Source organism: Pseudophryne corroboree, chromosome 3 (assembly GCF_028390025.1).
Source record: "Pseudophryne corroboree isolate aPseCor3 chromosome 3, aPseCor3.hap2, whole genome shotgun sequence".
NCBI lineage: Eukaryota > Metazoa > Chordata > Amphibia > Anura > Myobatrachidae > Pseudophryne > Pseudophryne corroboree.
The window spans coordinates 205,687,498-205,714,756 of record NC_086446.1 but is presented as its reverse complement, the minus strand read 5'-3'; the positions used below and the strand labels follow the sequence as shown (position 1 = coordinate 205,714,756).

The following is a 27,259-nucleotide window of genomic DNA, read 5'->3' as shown; positions in this document are numbered from 1 at the left end:
CTCCCTGTACTCCCAGTACCTCAGTGCCTTCAATACCACAGTGTCTCCAATATCTCAGTACCCCAGCCTTCATTATTTCTACAAGTCTTGTCTTACAGGAGACCTACAAGAATTCCTCTGGGCCTCCCGCCTGCCGTCTTAGTTCTGCATGAGGAAGACCTACATCCGGCCATCTCTACTACGACCCAGTGGCGGTTCCTCTTCCCGGTCATCGGAAGAAGCCCCGAGTCCACAACACTCCCAAACCAGGTCAGTGATAGTGATAGTGTCCCTTATTCACGTTACATCACACAGTAGTACCACTTTACCTTATAAACATTACTCCTCACCATAGTGCTCCTTCTTCACATTACATCACACTGAATTGCTTCTAATTCACATTACGTCACACCGTATTGCTCTTAATTTGCATTATACCACACAGTAGTGCCCTTTCTATACATTACACCACTCTGTAGAGCACCTTATACACATAATGCCACATATTATTAATGCATTTATACACATAATACCACACAGTAATGCCTTACACATGACACAAATTATTAATGTCCTTATAAACATAATGCGCCTTACACATTATGCCAACCTTTATTAATGCCCTTATACACATAATGTCCCTTACACAAATGCCCCACATTATTAATGTCCTTATACACATGACACACATAATGTCCCTTTCACATATGCCCCACATCATTAATGCATTTATACAATTGACACACCTAATGCCCCTTAGACATATGCCGAACACTACTGCACAACCAACCCACCCACACACAGCACTCACATTGCTGCTAACACTGTGACCTCTGCTTGGATACAGATGTGTCCTCATACATCTTGCCTCAATATGCCATGCAGCAGGAGATGCCTGGCTTGAGTCAGCTGGCAGCTCTGCTAACGTCTGGTGCCTTTATTCATGAAAATGCATCTTATTTGCATTACTATGTGGCTAGGATGCACAAGCAGCTTCTGCTGCTTAAATTGATATGTGGCATGCCTATATTCTATGTGCGACTGTGACTGTATCTGCATACAAAATGCTATGTTAAAGTGATTTCCAGGAATACACTGTAACTTAGCATTTTGTATGCAGATACAGCTGCAGTCACACACAGAATATAGGCATGCTGCATATCATTTTAATCAGCAGAACCTGCTTGTGCCCCTATGTATACAAAATGCCCTAGGCATTTGCACAGTTTGTCTATGCCTAGGGCTGGTTTTGCCTAAACCTAACCCTCCCCCGTGGTGCCTAACCATCCTGGGTGGTGCCTAACCTGAACCCTCCTCGCTGCCTAAAACTAACCTTCCCCGCTTGATGCCTAACCCTAACCTTCTCTGCTATCTGCCTTCGTCTGTCTGCATTATGTGTGGCACTACTACTGTGGGCATTATGTGTAAAGGGCACTACTACTGTGGACATTATGTGAATAAGAGGCACTTCTGTGTAGCGTAATGTGTATAAGAGGCACTACTGTGTAGCTTAACATGACTAATGGCGCACTACTGTGTGAAGTAATGTGAATAAGGGGCGCTTCTGTTTCGTAATGTGAATAAAGTACACTGCTGTTTGGTGAAATATGAATCAGGGGCACTATATGTGGTGTAATGTGAATATGATTGTGCTACAGTGCCTTGCTAAAGTATTCACCGCCCTTGCATTTTTCATGTTTTGTTGCCTCACAACCTGGAATTAAAATGGATTGTTTGAAGGTTTGCATCATTTCATTCACAGAACATGCCAACAACTTTGAAGATGTATTTTTTTTATTGTTTAGCAAACAACAAATAAGACAAAATAACAGAAAACTTCAGCATGCGTAACTATTCATCCCCCTAAAGTCAGTACTTTGTAGAGCCACCTTTTGCGGCAATTACAGCTGCAAGTCGCTTTGGATAAGTCTCTATGAGCTTGCCACATCTTGCCACTGGGATTTTTGCCCATTCTTCAAGGCAAAACTCCAGTTCCTTCATGTTGGATGGTTTCCATTTGTGAACAGCAATCTTCAAGTCTGACCACAGTTTCCCAATTGGATTGAAATATGGGCTTTCTCTAGGCCATTCCTACACATTTAAATGTTTCCCCTTAAACCACTTGAGTGTTGCTTTAGCAGTATGCTTTGGGTCATTGTACTGCTGGAAGGTGCACCTCCGTCCCAGTCTTAATTAATGCCCTCCTTGCCCGGTCTGTGAGTTTTGGTAGCCGGCCCTCTGTTGGCATGTTTGTTGTGGTACTATGTTCTTTCCATTTGAAGATGATGGATTTGATGGTGCTCAGGGGGATTATCAAAGATTTGGATATTTTTTGATAACCCAACCCTGACTCGTACTTCTCAATAACTTTGTCCCTGACTTGTTTGGAGAGCTCCTTGGGGCCTTTCAGAAAAGGTGTGTTTATACTTACAGATCATGTGACACTTAGATTGCACAAAGGTGGTCTTCATTTCACTAATTATGTGACTTCTGAAGGTAATTGGTTGCACCAGAACTTTTGAGGGGCTTCATAGCAAAGGGAGTGAATACATATGTCACAGGTAGCTATGGTGGAGTGTTGTTGTGAGTGCAGATGTCGGCAGGCGTACCTGGATTCTTCTCCCGGGATCACCTCTTGAATTGTATCTCACTTCTCAAACCCTAGCCAGAGGGACAAAGAACCCCAACCCCAGAGGACCCAATACACTAGTCACCACACATTAGGATGGTGACATAAAGATCTATTTTTTGTGAACAAACTGTTCACCACAGCAAGATTATTTGTTTAAATAGCTAATTCAATTTCACATAAAAGGGAAAAACGATGCACATCAACAGATACAATACTGTTATGAAGAATAACAAGATGTCACAGTGTATAATCACTCCAATCAATATACCATTTAGAATGGCATTAACATATTTGTAGCTTGAAATATTATAATGCGCCTACCTGGTGACGTTAAAACTTCCAGTGTCACTCTAGGCTGTTGACCACTGAGTCTGGTACCTAGCACAGTAACTAAACCACCTGGGCGGCCAAGGAACTAATTTAACTACAAGGGTTATTAACCCGTAATAATCCGCAGTCCAAAGTTAGTCGGTAAGGGTGACAAGCGAAAGTCAATAGCAGAATTTAGCAAAGTGTTCTTAAAAGCAGAGTATTGAAGTGCTGAAATGGGTTTCCTTAGTTTGACACTTGCAACTGAAATCGCATTTATATCAAGCTGGGAGTCATGCAGGCAGCAGGGTTCAGTAATGAAGCAACAAGTAGAAGGTAGTTCCAAGGGACAGAAAGATTTAAGCCAAGCCAGCAGGTATAAGCGGTGCAATGTCTTTCTTGTACAAATGGTGCTGTATTAACTGGCACACTAACTCCTGTGATCCCCCACCTAAAACAGCACTTTACCCCTCTGGTCAATAGTGCAAATCTCTCCTGAGGTGAATAGCAAGTGAATTGGGAGTGTATTCCAAACTAAAGGATCTCCATTTTCTTAAGGTGATTCCTAACACTGTCCGGAGTCCCTGAGACTGTTCCGGTGACTCTCTTAACAGACCCAGTGTACTGGGACAGTAATGCCTTTCTCTACCCCTTTCTGATATTTGGCGAACAGAGCTTCTATCAGTGGTGTGCGGTGAGGTCAGTGGCTGGTGAGGCACTACAGCCATAATGTCCGCCAAATCCTGCCGATGACCCCTACCGCCGCTGAGCCAATGCCCGCTACTGCCCCTGCCCACCAATTTTTTTGCCCCCCCTCCAACACCACCCTGAACACCAATACCCTCGACCCCCGTACCCACACATACCTCCCCTGCGTGTTCCAATACCTGTAATACCTAAGTACCAAATAATAATAATACAGCACAGACTGAGTAGAGTAGGACAAATAAGGGGCAAATTCACGAACCATCAGACATTCACTTATGCTTTGGGGAAGATTCAATTAGCCATGGGTGTAGCGCAGCTGCAGCTTCCTGTTTAAGGCCCGAGGCTATTCAATTACTTGCCAATTTCAACACGCTGTAAGCCCGCAGCAAACGCATGTATTGTTAAGTCATAGCTACTGGGTTAAGTGCCAAGAGCTATGGAATTACTCTGCGTCTGGGGCTTACTGCATGGGATAGCTCCTGTAATTGAATATAGCTCATGGCAGTTACGTGGCTAATAGAATCTGCCCCTCTGCTTAACATATTTCTAGGGCTGTACGATGGAATATTAACCAGCAGCCTTCTCTGCCTACTGGATACAGAGAGAGAGGGGAGGGAGTGGGGAAAGATGGGAGAGAGATGGGTGGGAGAGGAGTATGCAGAGAGAAAGAGGGAGTGTAGGGAGAGAAGGGGGTGTGCCAGTGGGAGGAGAGTAGAGGGAGGGGGAGAGAAAGGAGAGGAGAGAGAGGAGAGAGGGGGTGGGGGGGGTAAGAGAGACAGAGAGGGAGGAGAAGAGAGGGGAGGGAGAACAGAGATGGGGAGAGAGGGGCAGAAGAATTGAGAGAGGGTGATAGAGGGAGTAGAAGAGACAGGAGAGACCAGGTTTGAAATGGCAATTGATCAAAATAAAAATACACGTACCGCACTACCACTAGTCAGTGCATACTTGTTGTACGGAAGTCTATGTCTGCGGAGCTGCTGTACATGCTGAGGCTGTCTGCACTGCTGTGGAAAGTGGTGCTTGCTGTTAAGCCGCAGCCCGTGATGTGTGCTTGCTCCCGCGCGGGTCACCTCTTCCTGCTCCTCTTCGGTGGCTGCATGTGCCGCTGCATTACTTAAGAAGGCATGCAGTCTGTGCTGGCATAGCAGTGCTGTTATAAAGTGCACTGTCCGCCCTACTGCCATGAAGCGGAGACTGACAGTGAGGATGACGCGGAGCGCTGCCGCCGCGCACGCGCATAGCCAGCAGATGCTTGCTATTGCACCAGCCGCCGCGATCTATACTGTCATTCAAACTGAAGCTGGGCCTGTGTGGAGTCCGGGGATCTGGGCGCGCCGGTGGTGGGGGCAGCGACATCAAGCACAAGGAGGAGGTGCCGGGTCCCAGTAAGTACTTCTGTGCACGTCGTTTAGATGTTCCCCCGTCCAGCGCTGGCAGTGACAGCCGGATACAGTCACTGTCAGTGCTGCCCAATCACAGTGTCCCTACTGTTCTGCGGCACTTACACAGGTGCCGCTTGCATTACTTTTGTCAATGGGCTTTTACACCCCTTTGCTTGGCCCCACCCCCTGCCCGCCCCCTGCTTCCGCCCGCTTACAATGCACAGCGGGAGGCACCGTTCTCGGTGCCGCACAAAAGCAATTTTACATGTGGAAACATTAAAATTATATAAAAGAGATACTTATGACACACAATATGTGTCATAACTATCTTCTTTGTATTCTTTTAATCAGGAATGACAGGGGAGGCACTGCCTCCCCTGCCTCCCCTGACTGCACGTCCCTGGCTTCTATGTCTCTCCCCCTTCTCTCTAGTATGTGAGGTACAGGGTTTGCAGTGGAAGGTAGACACAACCTAGAGGCTGACAGTTCCCTGACTGTGTGATAAATAGGGTGAGGAGGTTTGTGGCATGTAGGTACCTGGTAACAAGTAATTTCTCCTATGGCTGTCTTTTCCATTCTCTCTAGTCTTTTAGGGCGGCTCAGCATAACTCTGCCCCCTCTCTCACCTGAGACCTTTCCTGGCAGCTTCTCTCAGTACTGGGCAGGCTGGTGTCACTGCAGCGGCTGGCGGCTCTCACAGCATTCTCCTCAGCGGCAGCTCCACTCTCCACAGCATGTCTTTTCACAGCGGTCTCCTCAGTGGCAGCTCCACTCTCCACAGCATGTTTCTTCACAAGTCTCTCAGCAGGGTTTTCCAGAACTCTCAGCACTCTTTTCCCTGTCAGCAGGGCAGACCAACAGCGCGTCCCTGCTGCTGTCTCTCCCTATAACCTCAGGGCAGCATCCTTTCCATGTCGTTACCTCAGAGCACACACTGGAAGGTAACTCCGCCTTCTGCTCTTCCCGCTCTGCACCACCCAATCAGCGGCTTTGATTCCTCCTGCTATGCAGGTCTGCACCTGGGTCCTAGTGCTCCACAAGTTGCTGGCTTTTCCTAGCAACCTGACAAAGAGGAAGCTGTTAACCCTTTCAGCTGCACTGTGCCGCCTAGTGAGAAGTGAGGGTTCCTTTTAGGGAAAGTTTAGGTGTCTTACCCAGATTGTCTCCAGTATATGGGTGATGGTACCTATATAGCCACATATATCCCCATAAATCCGAGTTAATAGGATATCCATGTCAGAGTGACACATATATGCACATACCAACTTTCTAATTTTTATTTATAAAAATTATTTTTTGTATAATTTTTTCTCCTTTCACTTCACCAACTTAGACTATTTTGTGCAGATCCATCACATAAAATTCAGATTAAAAAAAAAAATTACAGGTTGTAATGTAACAAAATAGGTAAAAAGCCAAGGGGGGTGAATACTTTAGCAAGGCATTGTACTTTGTGGCATAATTTGAATTGGGGGTTCTATTGTGTGGCCATTCCCCTTCCTTTTGAAATCACACCCCTTCTTTGCTGTCCCTTTATTATGTATGGTAGTGAGAGGGCAAATTTATAGTTTGCAGGGGGGCGCCGAACCCCCTAGCACTGGTCCCGGACACATGCAGTGTTTACATTAATTTTATTTGATCCCTGGCTAGTGTAACACCTTGCTCTGTTACTGTGATGTGCCAATCTGAGAATGAGGCATACTGACCAACTTTTACACTTTCCTCCCAGGAGAGTAACTTCATGAGATATGCAGGTCTGGTGCTTATCACCATTAGGCCTCGCCCCCTCATTGCAAAATTTAGCAAATTGTGGGTCTGTGAAAGTGGGGTGGAACCAAGATGATGAGATTCTTTGAGAATTGTCTCATCACACACCCTTCTTCCTGCACATTTCACTAGGAAGTGGGTGTGATGTCGGATGGTGACCTACTGTTCTGGTTGTCTTTGGAATTATTCAATAATTCTGGAGTTCCCTCTATGTTCCGAAGGTGTAGGCAAGAATGTTGTGAGGTCCTATCATGATAAATCCTCACTTAAAAGTGCTTCCAGTTTCTTTATGTGGAAATCAAATAAATATGACTACTTCCACCTCTAGAATGTAGTAGCGATATGGCTGTGGAGACTGGACTGATTCGACCATAGCCACCTATTCCATCTGGTGAGAGAGGAGCAGAAAAGGGTCAAATACCGGGAATTTATCATTGACTGTTCAAGGCTGTTTTCCGTCTTGTGATCTGCGAGTATGTGCAATTTCCTGTGATCCCCCTGAAAAGAAGTCTGCTATATGAAAGAAGCAATCCTGAAAATATTCTTTAGGCTTCATTGACATGTTCATTTTAGTAAGGGCATGACCTATAGGGGATTACTGTATAAAGAAATTCTCAAGTACTGTATGTGGGTGATTGCACCATTCTTGATGTGGAAGTAGTGAATACTATTCCTTCCTTCTCTCTGGTTTTAAAGGGACAGACTAAATTTCTATCTTGTGTTTGATACTTGGACATAGAACGAATTCCTTAGCAGATACACAAGGGTGTCATTTTGAGTGACTAATTCTACACTATACAGTGTTTCATCTTTCTACTCAGTATCTACTGCCTTAACTTGGACCACAAAAGAGAATCAATGTGGATTCCTAAGAGGAATACATATCGAGGAAAAAAAAAGATTTAAATTAAATATTGCACCCTAGTGTATGCAAAATTGTAAATCCTTTTTTTTTCCTTTTTATATAATGTTTTATAATGTGTAAGTGACTATTATTGTCCTAGAAAAGTGGAGACACTTTAGTATTAGTGGAAAATAAACACATTGGTCCTAAGCTAGGGTGGTAGAATAATTATGTTATGTCTGGAAAGGGAATGCAACATTTAACAGCATATACATTATTATGAATCTATAATATTTTTAATGGTGCCAATATTTCTGAAACTATAGGGCACATATATGGCACATGTAGTTCATAAAGTATTTTCTCTGTGGTATACATGATGGCTAAGCAGTTAGTGTATATATCCCCTTTCTCTATCGTCCTAAGTGGATGCTGGGGTTCCTGAAAGGACCATGGGGAATAGCGGCTCCGCAGGAGACAGGGCACAAAAAAGTAAAGCTTTACTAGGTCAGGTGGTGTGCACTGGCTCCTCCCCCTATGACCCTCCTCCAGACTCCAGTTAGATTTTGTGCCCGAACGAGAAGGGTGCAATCTAGGTGGCTCTCCTAAAGAGCTGCTTAGAGAAAGTTTAGTTTAGGTTTTTTTCTTTACAGTGAGTCCTGCTGGCAACAGGATCACTGCAACGTGGGACTTAGGGGGAAAGTAGTAAACTCACCTGCATGCAGAGTGGATTTGCTGCTTGGCTACTGGACACCATTAGCTCCAGAGGGATCGAACACAGGCCCAGCCGTGGAGTCCGGTCCCGGAGCCGCGCCGCCGACCCCCTTGCAGATGCTGAAGCGTGAAGAGGTCCGGAAACCGGCGGCTGAAGACTCCTCAGTCTTCATAAGGTAGCGCACAGCACTGCAGCTGTGCGCCATTTTCCTCTCAGCACACTTCACTGGGCAGTCACTGAGGGTGCAGAGCGCTGGGGGGGGGCGCTCTGAGAGGCAAATATAAACCTTATACAAGGCTAAAAATACCTCACATATAGCCCATAGGGGCTATATGGAGATATTTAACCCCTGCCTGACTGGAAAAATAGCGGGAGAAGAACCCGCCGAAAAAGGGGCGGGGCCTATCTCCTCAGCACACGGCGCCATTTTCTGTCACAGCTCCGCTGGTCAGAACGGCTCCCAGGTCTCTCCCCTGCACTGCACTACAGAAACAGGGTAAAACAGAGAGGGGGGGCACATTAATGGCTATATATATATATATTAAAGCAGCTATAAGGGAGCACTTAATATAAGGATATCCCTTGTATATATAGCGCTTTGTGGTGTGTGCTGGCAGACTCTCCCTCTGTCTCCCCAAAAGGGCTAGTGGGTCCTGTCTTCATTAGAGCATTCCCTGTGAGTTTGCGGTGTGTGTCGGTACGTGGTGTCGACATGTATGAGGACGATATTGGTGTGGAGGCGGAGCAATTGCCAAATATGCAGATGTCACCCCCCAGGGGGTCGACACCAGAATGGATGCCTTTATTTGTGGAATTACGTGATGGTTTATCTTCCCTTAAACAGTCAGTTGAGGACATGAGGCGGCCGGACAATCAATTAATGCCTGTCCAGGCGCCTCAAACACCGTCAGGGGCTGTAAAACGCCCTTTGCCTCAGTCGGTCGACACAGACCCAGACACGGGCACTGATTCCAGTGACGACGGTAGAAATTCAAACGTATTTTCCAGTAGGGCCACACGTTATATGATTTTGGCAATGAAGGAGACGTTACATTTAGCTGATACTACAGATACCGTAAAACAGGGTATTATGTATGGTGTGAAAAAACTACAAACAGTTTTTCCTGAATCAGAAGAATTAAATGACGTGTGTGATGAAGCGTGGGTTGCTCCTGATAAAAAGTTGATAATTTCAAAAAAGTTATTGGCATTATACCCTTTCCCGCCAGAGGTTAGGGCGCGCTGGGAAACACCCCCTAAGGTGGACAAGGCGCTCACACGCTTATCCAAACAAGTGGCGTTACCCTCTCCTGAGACGGCCGCACTTAAGGATCCATCAGATAGAAAGATGGAAGTTATTCAAAAGAATATATACACACATGCAGGTGTTATACTACGACCAGCTATAGCAACTGCCTGGATGTGCAGTGCTGGAGTAGTTTGGTCAGAATCCCTGATTGAAAATATTGATACCCTAGATAGGGACAATGTTTTACTGTCGTTAGAACAAATAAAGGATGCATTTATCTATATGCGTGATGCACAGAGGGATATTTGCACACTGGCATCTCGGGTGAGTGCTATGTCCATTTCAGCCAGAAGAGCCTTATGGACACGACAGTGGACAGGCGATGCGGATTCAAAACGTCACATGGAGGTTTTGCCGTATAAAGGGGAGGAGTTATTTGGAGTTGGTCTATCAGACTTGGTGGCCACGGCTACTGCCGGGAAATCCACTTTTTTACCTCAAGTCACTCCCCAACAGAGAAAGGCACCGACTTTTCAACCGCAGCCTTTTCGCTCCTACAAAAATAAGAGAGCAAAGGGCTTGTCGTACCTGCCACGAGGCAGAGGAAGAGGGAAGAGACACCAACAGGCAGCTCCTTCCCAGGAACAGAAGCCCTCCCCGGCTCCTGCAAAAACCTCAGCATGACGCTGGGGCCTCTCAAGCGGACTCGGGGACAGTGGGGGGCCGTCTCAAAAATTACAGCGCGCAGTGGGCTCACTCGCAGGTAGACCCCTGGATCCTGCAGATAATATCTCAGGGGTACAGGTTGGAATTAGAGACGGATCCTCCTCATCGTTTCCTGAAGTCTGCCTTACCAACCGTCTCTTCCGAAAGGGAGAGGGTGTTGGAAGCCATTCACAAGCTGTACGCTCAGCAGGTGATAGTCAAAATACCCCTATTACAACAAGGAAAGGGGTATTATTCCACTCTATTTGTGGTACCGAAGCCGGATGGCTCGGTAAGGCCTATTCTAAATCTGAAGTCCTTGAACCTCTACATAAAAAAGTTCAAGTTCAAGATGGAGTCACTCAGAGCAGTGATAGCGAACCTGGAAGAAGGGGACTTTATGGTATCCTTGGACATCAAGGATGCGTATCTACACGTTCCGATTTACCCCGCACACCAGGGGTACCTCAGGTTCATTGTTCAAAACTGTCACTATCAGTTTCAGACGCTGCCGTTCGGATTGTCCACGGCGCCTCGGGTCTTTACCAAGGTAATGGCCGAGATGATGATTCTTCTTCGAAGAAAAGGCGTATTAGTTATCCCATACTTGGACGATCTCCTAATAAGGGCAAGGTCCAGAGAACAGCTGGAGACAGCTTTAGCACTATCTCAAGAGGTGCTAAGACAACACGGGTGGATTCTGAATATTCCAAAATCCCATTTAATCCCGACAACTCGTCTGCTGTTCCTAGGAATGATTCTGGACACGGTTCAGAAAAAGGTTTTCCTTCCAGAGGAAAAAGCCAAGGAGTTATCCGATCTGGTCAGGAACCTCCTAAAACCAGGAAAAGTGTCAGTACATCAATGTACAAGAGTCCTGGGAAAAATGGTGGCTTCTTACGAAGCAATTCCATTCGGCAGATTCCATGCAAGAATATTCCAAAGGGATCTGTTGGACAAATGGTCAGGGTCGCATCTGCAGATGCACCTGCGAATAACCCTGTCACCAAAGACAAGGGTGTCACTTCTGTGGTGGTTGCAGAAGGCTCACCTATTAGAAGGCCGCAGATTCGGCATTCAGGATTGGATCCTGGTGACCACGGACGCCAGCCTGAGAGGCTGGGGAGCAGTCACACAAGGAAGAAACTTCCAGGGAGTATGGACGAGTCTGGAAAAGTCTCTTCACATAAACATTCTGGAACTAAGAGCAATCTACAATGCTCTAAGCCAGGCGGAACTTCTCCTGCAAGGAAAGCCGGTGTTGATTCAGTCGGACAACATCACGGCGGTCGCCCATGTAAACAGGCAGGGCGGCACAAGAAGCAGGAGTGCAATGGCAGAAGCTGCCAAGATTCTTCGCTGGGCGGAGAATCACGTGATAGCACTGTCAGCAGTGTTCATCCCGGGCGTGGACAACTGGGAAGCAGACTTCCTCAGCAGACACGATCTTCATCCGGGAGAGTGGGGTCTACATCCAGAAGTCTTCAACATGTTAATAGACCGTTGGGAAAGACCAATTGTAGACATGATGGCGTCTCGCCTCAACAAGAAACTGGACAAATATTGCGCCAGGTCAAGAGATCCACAGGCAATAGCTGTGGACGCACTGGTAACTCCTTGGGTGTACCAGTCAGTGTATGTGTTTCCTCCTCTGCCGCTCATACCAAAGGTATTGAAGATCATACGGCAAAGAAGAGTAAGAACAATACTAGTGGTTCCGGATTGGCCGAGAAGGACTTGGTATCCGGAACTTCAAGAGATGCTCACGGACGAACCGTGGCCTCTACCTCTGAGAAGGGACCTGCTACAGCAGGGTCCCTGTCTTTTTCAAGACTTACCGCGGCTGCGTTTGACGGCATGGCGGTTGAACGCCAGATCCTAAAAGGGAAAGGCATTCCAGAAGAAGTCATTCCTACCTTGATTAAGGCACGGAAGGAAGTCACCGTGAAACATTATCACCCATTTGGCGAAAATATGTAGCGTGGTGCGAGGATCGGAGGGTTCCGACGGAGGAATTCCAACTGGGTCGTTTCCTACATTTCCTGCAATCAGGATTATCTATGGGTCTCAAATTGGGATCCATTAAGGTTCAAATTTCGGCCCTGTCAATATTCTTCCAAAAAGAATTGGCCTCTGTCCCTGAGGTCCAGACTTTTGTCAAGGGAGTACTGCATATACAGCCTCCTGTGGTGCCTCCGGTGGCACCGTGGGATCTAAATGTAGTTTTAGATTTCCTCAAATCCCATTGGTTTGAACCATTGAAAAAGGTGGATTTGAAATATCTCACATTGAAAGTGACTATGTTACTAGCCCTGGCCTCTGCCAGGAGAGTATCTGAATTGGCGGCTTTATCTTATAAAAGTCCTTATCTAATCTTCCATTCGGATAGGGCAGAACTGCGGACTCGTCCGCATTTTCTCCCTAAAGTGGTATCAGCATTTCATCTGAACCAACCTATTGTGGTGCCTGCGGCCACTAGCGACTTGGAGGACTCCAAGTTGTTGGACGTTGTCAGAGCCTTAAAAATATACATTGCAAGGACGGCTGGAGTCAGAAAATCTGACTCGCTGTTTATATTGTATGCACCCAACAAGTTGGGCGCACCTGCTTCTAAGCAGTCGATTGCTCGTTGGATTTGTAACACAATTCAACTTGCACATTCTGTGGCAGGCCTGCCACAGCCTAAAACTGTAAAAGCCCACTCCACAAGGAAGGTGGGCTCATCTTGGGCGGCTGCCCGAGGGGTCTCGGCATTACAACTCTGCCGAGCAGCTACGTGGTCGGGGGAGAACACGTTTGTAAAATTTTACAAATTTGATACCCTGGCAAAGGAGGACCTGGAGTTCTCTCATTCGGTGCTGCAGAGTCATCCGCACTCTCCCGCCCGTTTGGGAGCTTTGGTATAATCCCCATGGTCCTTTCAGGAACCCCAGCATCCACTTAGGACGATAGAGAAAATAAGAATTTACTTACCGATAATTCTATTTCTCGGAGTCCGTAGTGGATGCTGGGCGCCCATCCCAAGTGCGGATTATCTGCAATACTTGTACATAGTTATTGTTAACTAATTCGGGTTATTGTTAAGGAGCCATCTTTAAGAGGCCCTTTCTGTTGTCATACTGTTAACTGGGTTTAGATCACAAGTTGTACGGTGTGATTGGTGTGGCTGGTATGAGTCTTACCCGGGATTCAAAATGCCTCCCTTATTGTGTATGCTCGTCCGGGCACAGTACCTAACTGGAGTCTGGAGGAGGGTCATAGGGGGAGGAGCCAGTGCACACCACCTGACCTAGTAAAGCTTTACTTTTTTGTGCCCTGTCTCCTGCGGAGCCGCTATTCCCCATGGTCCTTTCAGGAACCCCAGCATCCACTACGGACTCCGAGAAATAGAATTATCGGTAAGTAAATTCTTATTTTTTCTGTACAAATGATTTGTGTCCGTTTTAAAACTCACTCTGTTAGCGATTAGGAAAATTATTGGGTTTAGTGGAATTTTGGTTAAAATAAATTAAATAAAAAAATTTAAATTGAGGATTGAACTTTCTGAGTATTGCTGGACCACTAAGATTCCCAGGAATACTGCTATTTGGACGGCCTAATTTTCAAAGCCATGTTTTTTTACACTTAAGTTCTATTTTCAATCAAAGTCATTGATACTTGGGTCTTAAAAGTATATAAAAAAGACCAAACATGTTTGATAACTATCCATGTCTAGACCAAGAAAATACAAGCCATGTACAGTAAATTTCTATAAATTGGAATGGTAGCTGTAAACATGAATGTGTGGGCTCAGGAATGCGTGAATGACCAGGCCTTATGGAAGTGTGTTTACTATACAAACAGATGGACCCAAGCTAGAGAGAGCCCTGAGTGTTTCCCGGTTGACAGATATTAATATTTCAAACAGATGTTTAATAAGTCTGGATGCCAGGCACTAAACAATGAGACTATAACTGGATTTTTATTTCCAGTCTCTCCAGCAATAACAGTTTCCAAGGTCTAAATGTCAAATATAGCAGATATAAATTAGTGACAATTAAATTAGCATGTAAATAAGGGTTTCCCTAGCACTTAATTGCTACTATATATTTTTCAAATGTCTATTTACAATGCTGTATTCAGAAAGGAACTATTTCATGTTACACAAGGACATACAGTTACACCTAAAGCAGGCATGTCCAACATGCGGCCCTCCAGCTGTTGAGAAACTACACATCCCAGCATGCCCTGACACAGCTTTAGCATTCTCTGACAGCAAAACTGTGTCAGGGCATGCTGGGATTTGTAGTTTCACAACAGCTGGGGGGCCGCAGTTTGGACATGCCTGACCTAAAGAGTCCTTTAAATAGTGTTTGTTTTTTTATGGAAATAAAAGCATGTGAACTAGTATAGGGTTGTTATTGTAATTCATTGATGCAAGGAATGAGAGTGTTATACCTTCATTATATAAATCACTTGTGAGGCCACATTTTGAATACTGTGCTCAATTTTGGGCACCATACTACAAAAAGGATATCCTGGAACTAGAAAATGATCAGAGACAGGCAACCACATTTATTAAGGGGATGGAGATCCTAGAATACGAGGACAGGCTTGCTAATCTGGGCATGTTTACACTGGAAAAGAGGAAATTAAGAGGGGGCATGATTAACAAATATGTAAGGGGACAATACACAGAGCTTGCGGGGGTTTTGTTTTTGATAAGATCAACACAGAGGACACATGGACAACTGCTTAAGTTAGAGGAGAGGAGATTTTGCACGCAGAGACGTAAAGGTTTCTTCACTGTAAGGACAGTAGGTATTTTGAATTCCCTGTGAAAGGACAAAAGACGACCGGGCACTGGTTCAAATTGGATTGAGATTTATGTCTAGAAAACCAAATATGGACGATTGGAATTTGTGGAAAGAAAATTTATATCTTTCAATTGTAGTCCTAGTTGGTGGTGCGCCCAGAGCTAGAGAGTACAAGTACTAACAATGAGAGAGAAAGAAAGCTCTTGTGTGGGCGCACTCTTATGTAAGGAAGAAAATTCTTCAAATATGTATCAAGGAATTATTTTTAAAACATCTGTTTAATATTCAAAATTAAAAACGTTACCAATGTATGATCCAAAATGTGAATAAAGGGGAAAAAATGTTAAAATGTTCTGGTCTTTTTTACACAGAGAGGTGATTAGAAAGGTTGTAGACACTTGATTGTCTAACACCCGTTTCTCCTGACCATTACAGAAATTCTGTATTGATGGGACCAAGGAAGGATCAAAAAGTGTCTAGTAAGTGTATCTTCAGAGAACCACTTAGGTTGGATCCATATTATACACTTTGATGGTCACCAGTTACTCCGAATGCACACATATTTGTTTTATATATATATATATATATATATATATATATATGTATATATAAATTAGATTGTCAAAGCCTGACGCTGAATTGACAGAACAAAAGAAGGAAAAAAGAGATTAGTGGTGATACTGCTGTTGGTGTTCACCTTTTAAGTAAAGGGAATAGTTCCTACTCTACAAAACTGGGTATTCCCAGGAAGTCTCCTCTCCAGGTACTGACCCAGCCCAACGCTGTTTGGCTTCCAAGATCGGACGAGATCGGGCATTGGCAGCGTGGTATGATAGTAGAGGAATTATATACCAATGAGAGTGCACCTATATAGGAGCAGTAGAAGATATAGTTTTAAAAGGAAGATAGAGTGTAAATATGTGGATCTGCTTTCCCCGTTAGGCAAGGTGCAACACCCACCACAACTGTGGCGTCATGCCCCCTGGATCGTGGATGAGAGTCCACGGAAAGATAGTAAGTCAGAAAAAGGGTTATAGAAAAAATATATCCTTTTTTATAGTAACTTATTCAGTGAGTCTTGTAGGAGAAAGAGAGCTCCTAATTAATCTTAAACGTCAGGCAGATTTGTAAATCATGTGTCAGTCAGACATATATTCTCCTATATGGAGACACCATATATTATTACAACTTAGAATCATTCCTAATTTGAATACATTGCAAGCAAACTTGTGGAAAAATTGTTGCACTGCTGATTATAGTATAGAGATGTAAGTCTAATGACAATTAAGCTGAGAGGTAGCAATGATCTCTGTAAATAATTAGACTATAATTTATAATATTATTCTCGACAGCAGGTTGGTTATGGCTCAAACTGGTCACTGACACTTAGGACTGTTCGCTGTGCAAGAAGTTAAATAACTACCGTATATACTCGAGTATAAGTCGACCCGAATATAAGCCGAGGCACCTAATTTCCCCCCAAAAAAACTGGGAAAACTTATTGACTCGAGTATAAGCCCTCATACTGCCAGATATGACCCCCAGTGCCAGATATGCGTCCACAGTGCTAGATATGCCCCCATGGTGCCAGATATTTGCCCTCATAGTGCCAGATATGCCCCCACATTGCCAGATACACATATTCCCCACGGTGCCAGATATGCTCCCACAGTGCCAGATATGCCCTCATATCCAGATATGCCCTCATAGTGTCAGATATGTCCCCACAGTGCCACATATGCCCTTATACTGCCAGATAATCCCCCACAGTGCCACATATGCCCTCATAGTGCCAGATATGCCCCCACAGTGCTACATATGCCCCCACAGTGCCAGATATGCCCTCATAGTGCCAGATATGCCCCCACAGTGCTACATATGCCCCCACAGTGCCAGATATGTCCTCATAGTGCCAGATATGCCCCCACAGTGCTATATATGCCCCCACAGTGCCAGATACTGTATGCCCTCATAGTGCCAGATATGCCCAGCCCCCAACTACCCCCCCTCCCCGACACACCCGCGCTCACCCCCCGGTGCTTCAGCGAGCATGGAGAGGGAGAGGGATGGCTGCAGCAGCGTCACTGGTTGATGCACCAATTACAGTGCGCTGCTGCGGCTCCCGAGTCTCCCTCCCTCCTCCTCCTTCCCTCATGGCTGCTCCCTGCACTCTGCTGCTGCACAGGACTCCGGGAGCATCACTCGAGTATAAGCCGAGGGGGGGCTTTTTCAGCACAAAAAATGTGCTGAAAAACTCGGCTTATACTCGAGTATATACGGTAACTGTACCTAGATACAGAAATCATATGTGAATCACTGTATATACAGAGATCACACGTGAATGAATATGTGTCAGATGTGAAAATGCACAAAAAAATATCTATATAGCTCAGCCTAAATACACAGATCACCTATACATAAATATATATCAGATGTGGATAGGCATCTATTAGTACTGAAAATGCTATTCACCCACTGGGTGCAGGCTTACGAAGCTCAGAATGTGACAATCCAAAGGAATAATTGCGGTGTCATGTCCTAGAAACGGTTGGTGCCAGCAGGTCCTTCCATGGAGTGGTCCCTCCGTTTCACCCGTGCGGGCTTGTTCACTTCCGGGACCATCAAAGTGTATAATATGGATCCAACCTAAGTGGTTCTCTGAAGATACACTTACTAGACACTTTTTGATCCTTCCTTGGTCCCATCAATACAGAATTTCTGTACTGGTCAGGAGAAACGGGTGTTAGACAATCTAGTGTCTACAACCTTTCTAATCACCTCTCTGTGTAAAAAAGACCAGAACATTTTAACATTTTTTCCCCTTTATTCACATTTTGGATCATACATTGGTAACGTTTTTAATTTTGAATATTAAACAGATGTTTTAAAAATAATTCCTTGATACATATTTGAAGATTTTCTTCCTTACATAAGAGTGCGCCCACACAAGAGCTTTCTTTCTCTCCCATTGTTGGTATTTTGAATTCCCTACCTGAGAGAGTAGTAACGGCGAACTCGGTCATTACTTTTAAGAATGGGCTAGATAAGTACCTAATGGATAAGGATATACAGGGTTATGGTGGGTAGATCACGCACTATAGTTAAAAAGAAAAAAGAGGAATAAACATAACTGCCAACATTCACAACAGATGAAATTGTCCTAAAAATAAAATATTGTAGGAGACCACTAATAGGTTGAATTCAATGGACGAATTGTCTTTTTTCAACCTCAAAAACTACAGTATGTTACTATAGTTCCATCATGCCTAATTTAAATTGCACCTGCATTCACACATACATACGTGCATCAAATGCTATATACTGATGACAGTTATTGTTATTCACTGTAATAGCAGCATATAATGAAGATCATTAATTATTTTGTAACTGGAGGTATTTTAAAACTTAATGAGCATTAATTAGTTAATCTTGCTATATGTACATAAAAAAAGCTGTTTGGAGCATCTCCTTTATCTACGGCAGTGGTTTCAAAACTTTTTTGAATCACGGCACCCAAGAATATCAGAATTTTTTTCACGGCACCCCTAGGCCAAATATTTCTTATTGAGAAATTTAGAAAGAAATATTACATTAAGTAGATCACGTTTATATGTCATCCTTAGGGTCAGTTGTGTGGTGAGGGACAAGATTTGCTTCTGTTTGGCCACATATTTTATGACTGGCAGCCACCAGCACTGGTTTTGCCTATTATATTGACCATGAATAATTTTAATTGGTCCTGGACCACCAACTCAGGGCACCCCTGGTAGCCATGGCACACAGTTTGGGAACCTTTGATCTACGGTATATAGGCTTCTAGATCTTGCTCGTCACAGTGTTGTCATATCTGCTTTCTCTTGTCCATTACACAAAGAATCCCAAATTCTGCCAGCTAGTATACTGTACATAGCAAAGACCTTTAACAGATAACTATCGTATACAGTATATACAGTATGTACAGTATGTGTGTTTGAAGACGGGCTAATAGCACTTAATTTAACATGGAATAATAATAAGGTTTCTTAGTACATATTGGCCCAAAAATGTCAGCCCACCTACCATGTCAAGGTGAAATTAGGTGGTTCCCTCCCTACAACCCTAATACTGGCATAGCAGTCTACACCAGTGCCGTAACTAGCTATGGGCGAGAGGGGCATTGCACACAGCGCAGTGCGCTGTGAGGCGGAAAAAAATCTCTGCATGCACCCGCCGCATAGCTAGTTATGGCACTGCTTGAGTGGAGACAACTGCTAGTGTGATGGGTGCTCCCTTATCTCCCTTATCCCCCTTATCCGTCCTCATCTCCCCCCGCCCTCTGCACCCCAGCTGCACCGCCGCTGCTCCAGCGTTACTAATATGGACGACTGGAAGCGTCACCCGGCAGCAGCTGATCTTGAGGGGAGGAGGCTGAGGCGCTGAACATGCTCTTAAGCAATCCCTTCTCCCCTCAGCTGCGCTGCTCAGCGCCGGGCGTGACATCATCATGCGTGCCCGGGGCAGCCAGCCAGGAAGCCTCTTCCTCTGCCAGCGTTCGGCACCTGACACAGGGAGCTGCAGCCACAGAAGAGCCGAGGAAGACATGGAGCAGGTACCCTACACCAGTGCCAGTCAGCGCTGGACTCATCCATCCAGGAGTCGGACTTACACCAGCGCACACCACCACCACAGGTTAGGGACAGATAGGGACTTATTGAAGACCCCCTTCCCCCGCATTCCTCTCACCCCCTAAACCTCCCCCCATGTTCCTCTCACTTGCTCCCCCCATGTTCCTCACTCACTCTCTCCCTAAACCTCCCCCTGCGTTCCTCACCTGCTCTCTCCCTAAACCTCCCCCTGCGTTCCTCTCACCTGCTCTCTCCCTAAGCCCCCCCATGTTGCTCTCACCTGCTCTCTCCCTAGCCCTCCCCCCGTGTGGTCCTTACCTGCTCTAACCCTTGCTCCCCCCTGTTCTAACCCTGCCAAATGTGTAAAAAGGGGCAATCTGCCTGCCTAATGTGTAAAGAGGGGGACTCTGCTTCTGTAAAGTGTAAAAAAGGGGGACTGCCTGCCTAATGTGTAAAAAAATAAAATAAAAAGGGGACTCTGTCTGCTGTTATGTGTAAAAACGGGACTCTGACTGTGGTATTGTGTAAAAAGGAGGACTCTGCTGCCGTAATGTGTAAAAGGTGACTATACCTGTCGTTATGTGTAAAAGGGGGCTCTGCCTGCCGTAATGAGTCAAATGGAGCTCTGTGGCCATGCCCCTTTCACATGAAGCCACGCCCCTATATATTTTGCATAAGTAAGGGGGAAGGGGGGCGCCAATACTGTTTCTTGCACACAGCGCTAAAATGTCTAGTTACGGCACTGGTCTACACATTAGAATGGCACTATGCAAGGTAAGTCCAAGATAAATATATGTAATGCGTCTGCATTAGGGATGTTAGGGACGCACTTGATTTCACCTTGCCGTGGTAGGTGGGCTTACATTTTTGGCCAAACATTTACTAAGAACCTTATTATTACTCCATGTTAAATTGCAGAGTTTATTATAATTGTTCTGATTATTAGTATTCTCACACCCAGATTTCTCAAGTCTTGGGGAGAGTGATAAATAGCACAGTGATAAAGTAGCAACCAATCAGCTCGTCATTTTTCAAACACAGCCTTTGACATGGCAGTTAGGTGCTGATTGTCTGGTACTATATCACTGTGATATTTATCACTCTCCAAGGCTTAATAAATGGGCCCCTTAGTGCTTGAAGTGTGCATCTGCTTTATTTTCTTTCCCTGTGCGGCACTATAAGTCGCAGTATAGTAGCACCTCTTATTATGTTTGAAATTAGGGTGAACAGTCCAGCTCCCTCCCCCCTCCATGCTTTTTCTTTTTCAGCTATGATATATAGTCGACCCATTCTGCTATTTAATTGGCAACCAGCCGTAGCTCTACTCTGATTTAGGGTGTAAATTTGGGGTATGGTCTCAGGTGATACTGGGTCGGTCAGGTTACAAGGCAGATGAGTGGCACGGCCAAAATGTCCTGATTTCACCTTTGAAAATGGTTTGAAGTTGGGCATTGTGTGTGTAAATATGCTCAGGTCTATCTACTCAGTACCCACTGACTTAACACGGACCAACAAAAATATGTGAGTAGGATCAACTTTTAATCATAAAAAAAAAAAAAGGAAAAAAGGTGAATTTACCATGAAGCGATGTTTCAGCAGCTCCTCGAATAGTGCAGTCATAGAGACGTGTCTATTTTGCCAGCATGTGTCTATTACTGCCCTGACTACTGCTGCCATCAGAAATTCTGGGGCCTGGGACTGACAAAATAGCCCCTCCCTCCCCCCCAAAAAAAGCTTATGCCGCACTGCTTCACCCCTATGTGATGACATACATTGGAACGTTACACATAGGTGGAGTATTTCGGACCTACAGGAATGGTTTACAGAGAGCCGATGCGCAGATAAGGCTTGTTTTAAGAAGTCCACCTTACACATTAGACTGCTGTTGATTCACAGACTGATGCAGCTCTATAAGTATTGGCGATAGGAGCCAAGGGTGGGCCCCCTCTCTGTAAGGGCCTGGTACAGAAAACATTCTGATGCTCACAGCCAAGTCGGCACTTACTGAAATATTCTTACTGCAAATCTATTCAGGACCAGTTGACTGCTGCTACTGCCTGTCTTGTGGCCTTGGTAGACAAAAGTTTATGGGTGGTTTAAAGTTTGGGCTTTTACTTCATCATGCTTATTAATGGAAGAGAGATGGAGTTTTACAATAATATATATTTCTGACGAAAGTTTTAAAAATATAACTGAAACGTTGACCTGCATATGGTGCTTGTCGCCTGCTTGTACTGACTGTATGCAAGACCCAGGAGTTCCACCTTCTACAGAGACTATACATATATATATATATATATATATATATAGATATAGATATATAGATATAGATATATATATATATAATTTTTATTTTTTTTATTAGAATATACATTAAATTTTCTAGTGCATACATTTCTTATACTATAGGAAGGGTTGTATAAAGCATTGTATTTTGAATGTGATACATCCCACCACTGATCGCATGCAGTTTTAGGAGTTTTGACTGCATTTTGCTGTTAGTACGTCCCGCCCAGTGGTTGGTACTAGAAGTTGGTCAGCAATCATAATTTATTTCAAAGGTTTCATGGCGAGTTCCCCTGTTTGAAGTAAGTGCACCCATACAAGCATTAGCATTGTAATCTATCTTTTTCTGTCTTCAAACATATTTTCCCTTCATATGATCATTTTCCCTGAAAGCTGTAATCTCCTAGCTTGTATTAGAATTATTATTAGATAATTGCAAACAATACAACGTTGACAAATAGTTTGTGGTTTGGCAGAATAGTGTAGAACAATAATGTGATGTTGAAAAAAGTACAGTATTTTCTTTCTTTTTTTTGTCAGTCTCATGACATTTTCAGTGTCTTACCTAGTATTCTTGTAGTAATGATTTTCAAGCCCCCCCCCCCAGTTTGAATGGGATTTTAACCTCAAGACTTATTGTTTTGCTAGGTAATGTGGAAAATGTCCACCTAACGGCACAGTCACTGAAACCACCATCACGTAGTATATCATTGTTCTTTATTTATGAATCTATTTATACGGTGTAAAGATATTGTGCAGCCCTGTAAATGGGGTTACAAAACACAATGATAAACGACAATTGCTGAATGAAATGAGAAGTGTAGAAGGCTTATGAAAAGCTACACACTATTCTTAGGCATCTACGCTGCCAATGATGGGTTGTATTTATTAACAGTCAATGGTCATTTTTCCATTTCCTGAGCATCATTTAATATGATTACATTTTCTTGCTCACCAACAACAATAAATACAAATGGATATTGTCAGCACATGAAAATAGACATGGAAGATGTTTCAATTTTGGTTATAAATAAGGAAACATGTAGCAGAGTAATGGCCTGTAATATTGGTTTTTCATTATTTGTCAAGATACAGTACTTATCCAGACAGTAGGTGGCGGGATCTGTGGCAATTGGAGAGACACATGTTATATATATTGTAGTCTCTCAAGTAGGGTATACAAAATAGTTCAGCTATTTTTAATGGGTTAATGAATGTAGATTATTAAAATATATCTGCCTATACATGACTTCTATAATGGTAAATATATTTGAATATGTTTTAATCCATACCCTTATGCTAATATACTCTCTGCGACTGAGATAGGGGGATATTCAATTAGTGCCGAGTTTTCCGACAGTCGGAAAATCGGCACTAATTTGACCGTTTGGTATTCAATAGTGGGATTTTTTAACATTTTTTTGCTCCATTTTCGCCATGCCTTTTCGGGTTTTTTGGGTCGTATCTGCATGTGCTAAAACAGTGTGACCAAAAAAATGTCAAAAACAGCGGCAAATTCGCCAATCCATGTGGTTTTCACTCAGGCGTATTTTTCGACAAGTCGAAAAAATCGGAATGGGCTTTGAATAGGTTGAATGTGAATTCAACTGACAAATGGGCAGAAAGTGCCATTTTTTTGGCTAGTAGGAAAAACGGAACTAAATACTGTGGTGGCCAGGGACCAGTGGTGACTCTAGAGGTGGGGCTGCAGCACAGTCCACAATTCATATAGATGAGCCACTGCAAACACTGCCGGCCATGACTCACTGGCAATTGGTTTGGGCTCCGTATTTGAATTTTGTACTGCACTGCAGCCCCACATCTGGAGCACCACTGCCTAGGGCATATTATGCTGTTTTGTTTTTTGATTCATTTTGGAGAGGAGCATTGTGAGCCTTGGAGGACTTACAGCTTGCGAGTAGTTTCCAATAAGGCTTCTTTTGAGGGCTTTGGCTAATGCTAGATCTAGAAGTTTGGATTTAGCACTTGAGGTGTTCATACTGTTAGAAGAATTTTGGTTAGACTGTTGCCTTAGCATTTGGCTTGACAGAAAAAAGGTGGGTGGGGGTCTATTATTGTAAGTGCACACCAAGGGGAGAAGCCACACATATGAAACAGTTTATCAAGTGGAAGATGCAGGAGAAGGTGTACAATACAATAAATAATTTTTTATTTTATTTATAGTAAAGGTGACAAAATCAGCAGGTGTCCTTTTAATACAAACATTTTTTTAACCACTGTAGTTTTGAGAATAGGAAATTATTATGTGCTTATGTGTACTTAGTTTGTTTTAAACTATCTAGCTTACAAATGAGGCAAATGTAATCTTTATTTTGTATTTTAATTGTACCAACTATATATATATTTTTAAGGGGCCGTGTTTTTTGGGTTGGCCATCGACCATCAGTGGATGACAACAGTTGATGGTTTGCAACCAGTGGTTGATGGTTCTCAGCAGAGCAGAGAGAACGCTGCAATGTTTAATTTTTCGTAGCACAGCTTTGCTTCACCCCTGACACCATGATCAGTCCCATCCCCTTCTTTGATTGGCCTATTGCTTATCCCTTCCCCATTCAGCCCTGCAGCACTTCCCTGAATAAACTGCCAACCACATTAGGAGTGGCCATCAGTAGGTGCAAAGCACTGATAACATCAGGGCTTGATTGGCCATCTGTCACTTCTAGCAAATGCTGGAAGGGCCGATGGCCTAATGAGCAGGTCCAGCTACATGACACACATAGATACCCAGGTTGGCTGATCAGCTACGCCTCCAGTGTTCTCATGTTGCCTGGAGTACAGAGAGAAGGGGGTGTGCTACAAGGACAGGCCCGTGTGACTTGTGGCATGTCCCTTTAAGTCTTGACCACATCCCCTTGTGTGCATGCACAGTAAAGTGCTAGAGATGCCTAAAAGCTCCAGTTTATCCCTGAATGATGCTATTGATGGCAACATCAATGGCGACCCCTTTAATGGCCATTCCGATCATGCTTACCATTATTATGGACTCCGAAAGTCTTGAATAAAATAAATATTTGTCCTACAAAAATTGGTATAGTTGTCATATACAATGTAGTACCTTTACAAATTTAGAGCACTCTAGATGCTTAAGATGATCTTTTTTCCATTCATCACACCTTCCTCCTATTAATAACATAGGATTGGGGTAGGTAAGTAAAACTTTGTGTGCCCAATGTCAGCTTTTTGAAAGGGCCCCCAAGGCTTCTATGGAGACGGCTCTCTCTGAAGCACTTCACATTAGCATTTTTTAATGTTGTCTACTGGATAGACTAACCCTTGTTTAGTCCATTTTTAATATAAGCTACCCCCTGTTTATTCTGTAAACTAACCCCATATACATTTTGTCTCTCTGCTTATTTGCTTATGTTGTCTCCCTAGATATTTTAAGAAATTGCGTAGCACAAGCAGGCAGGCTACTTTCCCTCCTGAGCCTGGGGTGGTTTCACACCCAGGACAGATTCCTGACAGTTGCCGACTGCCTGATACCCTAGTGCAGGGGTAAACAAACAACCTTTTCTTATCAGTTTTCCCGTTCTAAACATACATTATATATATGTATACAGTCAGGTCCATAAATATTGGGACATCAACACAATTCTCATATTTTGGCCTCTATACACCATTACAATGGATTTGAAATGAAACAAACAAGATGTGCTTTAACTGCAGACTTTCCGCTTTAATTTGAGGGTATTTACATACAAATCAGGTGAACGGTGTAGGAATTACAACGGTTTCTATATGTGCCTCTAACTTTTTAAGGGACCAAAAGTAATGGGACAAACTAAACAATCCTAAATCAAACTTTCACTTTTTAATAATTTGGGCTATATTTACTAAGCTACTGATTTTGACCGATTTTATGTTTTTTCTTCAAAGTGTCATCTCTGGAATTTACTAAACTCAAATCTCGACAGTGATGAGGGCATTCGTATTTTTTTTTTAAGGCAAAGAAAAAAAATACGAATTAATACACCATCGGTCAAACACGCCTGTTATTTTATACAACTTGGTAATTTACTAAAAATTCATATTCACAATCACTACCGGCAATAGCCAGACACTGCCGTGAAAAAATACAAATCATAAAAAAAAGCAGTTTTCAAATAGACCTGCTTTTTTTTTACCGTATTCTGATAGGCATGCACGGATCAGTGAGAGATCCGTGCATGCTTATAAGTGGGAAGGGGTGGGAATGGGTGAAAAATCAGAAAAAAAATTTGTGTGGGGTCCCCCCTCCTAAGCATAACCAGCCTCGGGCTCTTTGAGCCGGTCCTGGTTGTAAAAATACAGGGAAAAAATTGACTGGGGTTCCCCCATATTTTAACAACCAGCACCGGGCTCTGTGCCTGGTCCTGGTGCAAAAAATATGGGGGACAAAAAATGTAGGGGTCCCCCGTATTTTTAACACCAGCACCGGGCTCTACTAGTCAGAGAGATAATGCCACAGCCGGGGGACACTGTTATATTGGTCCTTGCGGCCCTGGCATTAAATCACCAACTAGTCCCCCCTGGCCAGGGTACCCTGGAGGAGTGGGAACCCCTTAAATCAAGGGGAGCCCGGTGCTGGTGTTAAAAATACGGGGGACCCCTACGTTTATTGTCCCCCGTATTTTTGCACAAGGACCAGGAGCAGAGCCCGGTGCTGGTTGTTAAAATATGGGGGAACCCCAGTCAATTTTTTCCCTGTATATTTACAACCAGGACCGGCTCAAAGAGCCCGAGGCTGGTTATGCTAAGGAGGGGGGACCCCACGCAATTTTTTTCAGGATTTTTAACACTTTATACGCTTCTTTTAAGGTGCACAATGAAGCCCTGCACGGATCTCACAGATCTGGCCGGGATTCATTGTGTTAAGTCCGGCAGTGTTTTACTAATCACTCCCGTAAAACTCTGCCCGAAATTACGAATGACATCGACATCGGAAAACACGAAAATGCAGAATACGACAGCATAGTAAATAAGGTGTAAAAAAAACAAAAGTTGCAAATTCACACATTCGATGTCATTCGTATTTAATCTCCCTCCAAATCCCGACAATTACGAATCTTAGTAAATATACCCCTTTGTTGCAAATCCTTTGCAGCCAATTACAGCCTGAAGTCTGGAATGCATAGACATCACCAGACACTGGGTTTCATCCCTGGTAATGCTCTGCAAGGCCTCTACTGCAAATGTCTTCAGTTCCTGCTTGTTCTTGGGGCATTTTCCCTTCAGTTTTGTCTTCATCAAGTGAAAGCATGCTCAATCGGATTCAGGTCAGGT

General features: G+C 43.9%; 1 protein-coding gene and 1 pseudogene across 4 annotated transcripts in view; one reads left to right on the top strand and one right to left on the bottom strand.

The window, feature by feature from the left end:
- The window catches only part of CDH23 (cadherin related 23), a 1,868,204-nt gene that overhangs the window by 1,080,128 nt on the left and 760,817 nt on the right, over nucleotides 1–27,259 (top strand). The window lies entirely within an intron of this gene.
- LOC134894893 (5S ribosomal RNA) lies at nucleotides 15,809–15,927 on the bottom strand (annotated as a pseudogene).